The sequence below is a fragment of the Anopheles gambiae genome, chromosome 2 (genome assembly GCF_943734735.2).
Source record: "Anopheles gambiae chromosome 2, idAnoGambNW_F1_1, whole genome shotgun sequence".
NCBI classification, from domain to species: Eukaryota; Metazoa; Arthropoda; class Insecta; order Diptera; family Culicidae; genus Anopheles; species Anopheles gambiae.
Genome location: NC_064601.1, coordinates 41,032,032 through 41,041,144, shown reverse-complemented (window position 1 = coordinate 41,041,144; position 9,113 = coordinate 41,032,032). Strand labels below are relative to the sequence as shown.

The following is a 9,113-nucleotide window of genomic DNA, read 5'->3' as shown; positions in this document are numbered from 1 at the left end:
GATTCGCGAATCCTCAAATTGATGACAAAACGTTACAATTATTAATATTGATCAATACTAATAGATCCAAAACTAAACAATGATGTGCATATTGTAACCGATGTACAACATATTTGTTTATTTATTTATTTCTTATTTATTGTTTATTTTTATGTGGGTTTGCATGCTTCGTAATATTTTTTTAGTACCACACATAGTGACTGTGAAGCCGCTAATGCTAAGCAATTATTTAAAGCATGCTTGAATTGGTTTATATTGAATAAAACAATAAGTTTAATTTTTAAAAGCTTTGCGTGCTTGATAAATTATCTGCCCAGCGAATAAAATGTCATACGTTATGTATCTCTCAACATCTAAATCGTATCTGCAATTCTAAACAAAAAAAGGATTTCTCTACTGTTTTTGGCACAAACGTAAATGTCATAAAAAAACACTTATGTTAGTTGGGTCAAGTTTTTGTACATCTTGGTAGTAATGGGTTAATATTTAAAAAGCATTGTTACAAAATTATATTGTATCCTACTTGATTTGCAAATGCATCCAATCTACAATTATTGCAGATCACGACACAACCCGATTTTTTTGTCTAAACCAAAACAATATTCCATCACGAATTAGGTAGTTCGGGAAAGTGTATTTTTGATGAGTGTTGATTAAATATGATTGTAGAATATGTATAATAAACTTTCAAAATTATATTGTGCATTAGGTATTGTGGGAAAAACAAATTAAGGCTTGTGCATTTGTGTACGATTTCGATTCTGTCTCGCTGTACCTTTCTTCGGTACGCCCAAAATGGTGGTCGGGCAAACAAGGCGGAGCCTAGCGGTAGCATTTACCCGTTTTTACAGCAGCAAACGTTTGATGCATGAAAAATTGTTAAAGGTTTGTTTTCATGCTGCCCAGAAGTGTTTTGATAAGAATGCTAATAAAAAAATAAACTTTTCATTCCGCAATAATAATGCGAATGGATATGGGTAGCTGCTTAAATAAAACCAGCAAAAAGCTTCATTTTTCGTACTGGCGCTATAAAACTTTGCTAATTTGCACCAAAACAACTTCGAGGTGCGCCCAGCACTCATCTCTATGTGTTCGTTGAATGCCAACAGTTTGAAGCCATGGTAGATCGTTTAATTCTTTTCACTTTACATTCCACTGCAAACTGTAGAGCGGTATTCGATTCTCCGCTCACTCAATATCATCATCGGGCTGCTGTAGTCCTGCGTTTGGGGCAGAGTGCGCTGATTGGCTGGATCCCGCTGTGCAATTATTTGTGCAACCGTCACTCGGGGGTGAGTGAAGTGCACTTTTGCTTCGTTGATGAGTGTGTATGTGTGTGAGAGAAACGAGAATAAGCAATATGGGAAACGCGCAAACGCACAGCCAGTGCGATGCAAGATAACGATGTCAATCACCGTTTTCGTTCTTATTATCAGTTGTCTCGTATGGAAAAACGCTATGTTGATGTAAAAATGTGCGGTATGAACATTTTTAAAGCTCCCATTTAATGATTGCTTTATTGCTTCATATTGACAATGAACATATGGACCATTGACACGCAATGAAAGAATAGTAACTTATGATTCTGGCATACAACAAATGGTTAAATGCTTATGAATATGGAAAACAATATCATATTTTAAACATGAGAAAGTTTGCCTCCCTCAACCTTCTTCTTGTATTTGCTAGTTTTGTTTTCTATTTGCAAAAAAAAAAACCACTTCCTCCACCAACGATTGAAGCGAAGAGAAAGAAAATTGCAATTTACTCCGCTCCACCAATAAACCGTAAACCATACCAAAAATGACCTTCGAGCATCGATCCCGTGCCGCCCATTCCGAAACAATGTAATGCAAATCGTGGTAATTGAGCTACAATGTACTGCGTGATGATGCAAGACATCTGGCAAACCCGGCGTGGAGTAGGAGGAGGACCGCTTTTCCCATTCCTTCGCTCACTTTACGATCCTTTTCCGACCGTTTCTGTGCTGCTTGCTTGCTCGCTTGCATCCCGTTGCTTGCCCCGAGCCAGCCAACGAGCGCTTCGTCATATTTTAATCATTTTTATGATGAATATTTTTCCGAGCAATCATCATTTATTTCAATTGAGTCGAGAATATATCCGTTGGCCTGTTGCTGTAATTCCGATTGTGATTTGCTGCTGCTGCTGCCGCCGTTGCCGCAATGACAAGCCCGAAGAGATGGGCATCACGGGGTTTCAGAGTTCGTGTGGGGTGAATTGAAGGGATGAGGTATAATTTGATTCCTTTCATTCCGGTTTTCCACCGAAGACGGCGCTCGGTTGCTTCTTTCGGTTGCCGCCAGTATCCATAGTGGCCACGGTTCGGTTGCTCCGGTGTAATGCTGTAATTTGTGGCTGCTAATTTGAAACAATGTAGCCAAAGATCGAGAAACGCGCGTTTGGCGTTCGGGTTTGAGAATAGTGCCATCCGCACTATCCCACCAGTGGGTACCACCAGGAAGAGAGGGGGTAGATTGGATGCAATTTCATCGCCTGCCAAAGTCCACTCCCACTTACCGACCCAGGTATGATGGAGTAACGTATTCAATTAAGCATCAAATATTCATCCGGCTGTCCTGTCCGCGAGGCGAGTTCGTTTGCATTTGATGGCCCATGGTTGCATCTCGCTACAGGTTTTGATTGCTTGGCTCGTTTATTATTTGCTGCTGTATCGTACACGGAGCCATGAAAGAGCTGAAAAAAGTGAGTTTTCATCAGCACAAACATTGACCGGCGCGAGCGTGTACACGCTTATCGATAGTGCCAAAGAAGCTGAAGGAGTTGAAAGGTAAAAGCTCATCCGTTCGTCTCTATCGTTTTGCAAATGTTGCACGCAAGCGTTCCTGTTTGCTGGCGTTTGCTGCTTTCTCGCTTTCGGAAGCGTTACCATACCAACACTACTGAAGCTGATGATGCTTCTCTGCGTCCTTTGGGTTGTTTTCGTGGAGGGGGATTTCTTATGTGCTTGAATCGTGTCCAATGATACGATGCAATGTGGCTACAGGTGTAGTTGTAGCTTTGGGCACGTTTCTTGTGTTGGTAGCTTTAGCGGAACGAGTTCTAGTAAATGCATCGGATATGCAAACAAAACTGACGCCAACCACACAAAAATGGTTGTAAACGAGTGTGTTAAGTGTTATTAAGACACATAAAAGAATGTCGAAAGCTTACCCTATTTGAATGCATAGTATATATGCCATTTTACTCTTTTCTTTTATCTTGAAACTCATTCAAATATTTCCTCAAAAATCTTTTGAGCAGATTGTTTTATCACAAAATATCCATTTATTCCACTTTGTTGCTTTCCCTTACCGGAACTGGTACAAAAAGAGCACAACGCTCCGCTGACCTTTGCCGGCCGTATCAATTTCGGTTAATTTGCGACAGCGTAATTCCATCAATGATCGCGCAAAGCGAAGTTAATCTTCAGCGCGTCCGTTGCCTGTGGCCTGATCGTGGCGCAGCCCGCGCAAAAGCTCACATCAACTATAAACTGCCAATCGCAATAACAATAATTCCATCGATGAATTATTGATCGAAGCGCTTACAGTTATTGAGCGGTTGGTGGGTGGGAGCCGGCAGAAGGAACGAAAGAGAGCAAGTAGGAGGCGGTAGTCGACGCGGTACGCGGTTCGTGAGATGAATGTGTGTTGCCTTGCTCACCGCGGTGTCTACACGGTACGTGGTTGCTATTTGAAGACATTGTTCCCACACCTACACGAATTTCGGACGCATTAATGTCCTGCGGGTCTTGTGTGGGTTTGTGCGGGATGGTGCCCATATAAAGACATATGCTTTATTTATAAAATTTGATCGCAGGTGGCAATTTGCTCTAGAAATAGCGGGCTAAATAAAGGTATGGTGCTGCCTCTCCATTGCGCATTCATTTAATTATAGAGCTCAATTTATTTTTGTACAAAGATGAGATTTAAATAAGTTTTCCTTATGTTTTACAACCGTGCAGTGGAATAAAATGTTCGATCGTATGTGTGTAACTCCAAGTGAAAGGCAACGTTGTTCTTTGTTCAACATTGGATGCAATGAAACGGAACGATTGTTCAACGTGTCGAGTGAATAGCAAAAGAAACGCCATTGCTATCCCCCCCACGTTACGATCGGGAGCAGCCGACAACAGGCCAAGAGATTGAAAGGGCAGCAGCGCCAGCGAGATGGAATATCAATCGACCACCGACCGGCTCCGTGCAGAGATGGATCCAGCGCACCATAATCAACTAACTGCCATAGTAAAGCGATGGGGAACGGGATGTAAGGAAAATTCAATCAAAGGCACAGAGCGCTGGGGAAAAGCGAAAAACAACAGGGGAGAAACAATGCCTTCCATGCCTGCGCTGCAGATTGTGATCCAGAACGTCTGCGGGAAGGAACGGGAGCACCCGGGGAGGGTTGAAATAAAAAGATACTTTGTATGCTAGATCCGTTCCTGTGGTGCAATAAAATAATCCTTCGCTTAACTGCCATTGCAATCATTTCTGCTGAAGACAATGACGAAGTGGCCGGGTTCGATTTATTGTTTTGCGCGCCCGTCCAGTCCCTCGAAGGCTGGGCGGCCGCTTGGATCCGCTGTGGTTCTGTGCCGGTGGAAAACAGCGATGGCTGAGTGGGTGAGTGGTTTCTTTTGTGGTTGAAGGGACGGATGGTAGTGAGCAGAAGCATACAACGAACAATATAAAGTGGCTCACTGTTTATGTTGTACATTGAGATAGCAATTATTTACGATGTCGATGCACTACGTTGTGGTATTGTTTTAAAAGCATACAAAGCATATAAGAGCAGGTAAAAAGATGAATGTTTATATTTTAAATATTATAAACATGAATTTAAGATAGACACATGTTGCCTCAACCTCAACATCATTGCTTCAACAGCATAAAAAAGCGATATTAAGTGTTCCCGTTTCTCCTCACGCCTTTTTGTTTAACTTGCACGATAAAAAGAAAAGCCCATTTTCCACCCTCACTGCTGGTACCCCGGGTGGTTTTGTTTAATAGACAGCTGTGCACGTATCATAAGTACGTTTGACCGCACACAACATAAAACACTACTCACAACGGTGTTGCAGTACGGGCGGGCAAGCGTTTCGGTCGCGCAAAATCCGTTTAAGCTCGCGCGTTTGCCGCAGCAATTTACCCGCCCGCTACGACAATTGACCGTTTTTGAAGGGTTTTTTTTATTCTCCTGTTTGTGTGCTGTTCTGCGTGTCCGTGAAAGCAAAGGGCTGTTTTCATTTCAATTTTATAGCCCCATGATTGCCGAGATCCGAGATCGTGTTGATGTGGAGGCGCACACTGGTTGGCGCGGCGGTCGTCGTGAAACGGAACGGCCCGTACCACCCTTTTGCACTGCAACGTGGACAGGGACAGGGAACGGTACACGGCGTAACAACCGTGCCACAGAAACCGCACATTAAAATGTTATCTCGCGTATCGCCCCCTTTTCCAGCCCTGCCGCGCGGGCCCTCTTCCCTTCTCCGAAGCACATCGAGAAACGAGGAAATGGCTGCAAATAATCGCTACGCTGTTTTGCCGTTGCCCGAAACGTTACCTCGCTCCGGTCGGAGTTAGGGGTGGAAAACTGTGAAACCGGACGCAACTAGTTCGGCACGGCTGGCCGCGAACAGCTATGGCAAAAAGACGCTCCCCATTTACCTGCATACCACCCCGTCGGGGAGGAGTTGGGATGGAGCGAAGGGAAATCAATTTCGAAATAAATATACCATTTTCCCGAAACGCGGGCGCGCTCTTTCTCTCTTTCTCTCTCTCTCTCTCTCTTGCTGTCGGACGATTTGCGTTTGCGTGAGCTTTGTCTGAAATTACATTTAATCTTTTCGCCCTCGTCACTGTAAAACACCCGTTTGCTGGACCGCGATTTTCAGCGCGGCCATGTTAGCGTCCCATTGTTGTGATTCTAAGAAAAAGAGGCTCGCGCGATGGTAGAAAGCATCTTGTAGAGGGATGTTATGGCTGGAGGCAGGAAACAAATTACGTGCCGGAAATAAAGGACCAATGGGGGCAAATGTATTTCATTTTGGATGATGTTTTCGTAGAATCTTTAACGGATTGAATTACTGTTTTTCGTAGTTTGATCCAAAATTCTATTGAATGTTTGTTTACTGGAATGTAATTTTTAGAGAAAAGCATAAGAACATTTTGTATCCATGGGATGAACAATGGTGGTTTAAAATGACGTTATTGAGGGCTATTTAGATGTTGCTTTTATCTAATGTTTGAGCATTAAGATCTTGGTTTCTTGGAAAACAAACAAACTATCGATGTTTGAATATTATCCCAATGTATCTTACTTGATCTCTTAATGTATATTTCTATTGTCCAAATCTCAGTCAGGCTTCTATCTTGACAAAGCTTCATCAGTCTATTTTAATCTATGAACGCCAAGCATTTGTCAAAATCGTTTCATCTATTCATCTATTCATGGTAGGTTAAACACATACGCCGGTGAAGCAAATATGATAAAGATTTCTGAACCGGCTAATCCATCTGCTTTGTTTCTCAAAACGAAATCATTTTCATTATTAGCAGACGAATCTTCATCAATACTGTTATTTCGAACCTTATTTTGAATCCTTTCCATACGTCCACAGACTAATTTTGTTTAACTTATGGTATGATAGTGTTGGCATACAATTTTACAATCATTTGAATTAAGATTTTTTTGAAATTTCAACAGAGTACTAGAATATCACTTCAATTATTTACGCTTACATGAACTTGAGCTGTTTGGTTTAAACATATTTGGTAATGTGTCCCACGAAAATATATCTCAATGCTGATATGACTGATATGATTGATCGAACCCAGATCTAGAGGCTTATTTGAAGTTTGTAATAAATACAACAACGACATTGTAAATAACTTTTAAATCATTATATATGTGATATTTGTCACTAAAATGTGATGTTTGTATGTCAGCTGTCATCAAGGTTGTTAGTATTACATTGTTGTATTCAGGCTTTTCACTCGATTTCATCGACAGAACCTTTTCTCGTCGACAAAGCCACGGAGAAACGATTAAAATTTGAATCTCTAGATAATTTGTCATTGTCCATAACATGCTTGGTATCGTTGGGTGGTTTAAAGAGAAAGTAACTTGTTTTAGATAATAATTTGAGGTTGGTAAGAAACAGTATAGGAATAGAAAGCTCTGATAAAAATGTGTAAAAACTGGTTGTAGTGGCTTATACTCAGAGCATTGAATTGCTCTAAACAACGTTGCTTTTTCTGAGAATTTAGAGCCAAAAGCGAAAAATATTACTTAAATTATTAAACCAGACAACAAGACGACCAATCTTTATTATTGTTTTTGTAGCAATCTCAATTCCAAAGCGATGCAGTCGCATGCAAGGTCCATTTAAAGCATTGATGCACCAAACAATATAAATTGCATGTAGTGCCTTTTTTTGATAAACATATTCATCATCCAACCGAAACGTAAAAATGGTAATTAAATTAAATAGCGACAAATATCGAAACATCGAATACTGTAATCTATGAGGTGAGTTCGATTGCTGATACGGGTAATTGTTAACAATGGACGTAATTATTGGACGGCAAGAAGATAATTTACTTCCAGCCGTATGGGTTTCCAACAAGCCTCACTGCAAATAAACCCCCTTACCCAAATCGCACAAATTGCCAGCAAGTCCGTCAGAACAAAACAGAACGTTCGATCAGAACGGAAAGAGAAGAATCGATCGCATCTGCAAAAGGGTTTTGCGTTTCCGTTGACAATCCGTCCGCGTTGTCGGAAAGAGGCAGGCTGCGTTCCGGTCGTTGGGGCGTGATTTGTGCCCAATCGAATGATCAAACAAACGATCATCGTTCCATACTCAATCACTATAAATTAACTTCCCTTTTGGGGTGTTTTCTTTGCTCTTCTCTCTCTCTCTCTCTTGATCATGCTTCATTGCCGCTCCGAACTGCCTGTAGATGCGGCGCATCAAACAGCGTCTAAGACCTAGACTGCCGAAACTACGCACCGGCATCGCCGAAGGTAATGACAGGGATTGGTGGTAATGATCGGTTTCGGCAAATCACTTGCCGGTGGTGTTGGCGATCCCTCACTCCTACTCACTCTCCCTAACGACCTGCTAATAGGTGGTCTTTGTCCTTTGAAGTGAGCAGCTTCTTCGGGACCATTTGGCAGACGAATCTTCATTGGATTGTCGCAAACGAACGACGTAATCGAAAGTGTCGCTCGCTCAGTGAAAAAAAAAAACTAAAAGCGAAACACGAACGACGAAACCTACGTGAAGCGTCAAACCACGACGCTTTTTAAATGTAAATTCTTACTCTGTCCCCATGCCCCATGTTTTGTACGGTGCAAAGTAGCACTGGCCGCGCTAGTATTGGGGAGTATTGATCTGCGCGCGTGCATTGAAAGTCGAGGGGCTGTTTTTTTTTTTTGAGAAAAAAGCTTTTCAATTAGCCACCAAGCCACCGATAAGAAACGTCACATAAATCCATCGGCATTTAATATTCGACTCGCAGGCGCTCGGGAAGGAACCTGCAAAGAAGGAACCATTCAGCGGAGGAGATTGCGGCGAGAATGCTTTTTGGCGGGCTGGCTGAATGATTTTAGGCCGTCGTCCGTCGTCCGACGTTTGTGCAGAGGTTTGGTGCTGCCGTGATCAACGTGGAGCGTTGATTTAGCTTCCCTGCATTGGCGGGAACCGGAGTGATTAATGAACAACTCAATTCCTTAATCCGGACCGGCGCTGTTCATCCTGTTTGTGGTGATGCTGGTCGGGAGTGTCCATGTCCCTACTGGAGGGAGCTGTGAGCTTTCTTTGGTCTAAAATACTGACACGTTGCGGCTCATGTAAAAAAAGTGATTGTAACCTGCTAAATACCAACAGTATAGCACCCTTGGTAAGATCGTGTTTCAGTGCGATTACACTGCTTAAGTGTGGGTTTGGAATGAAAAGTAACTTTGATCAAATGAAGCTTTATTCAATTTCTTATTTTATTCAGCCATTAAAAAATATACGATCCTAGCGCAACACTCCCTCCAATTACTATTAAATCGATTGCTAAAACAGTTGTTGTATAAGGTAA

At 42.1% G+C, this 9,113-nt stretch overlaps 1 protein-coding gene across 1 annotated transcript in view; it reads left to right on the top strand.

Moving 5' to 3' along the window:
• LOC5667758 (uncharacterized) overlaps positions 1-9,113 on the top strand; it is a 549,880-nt gene that overhangs the window by 141,826 nt on the left and 398,941 nt on the right. The window lies entirely within an intron of this gene.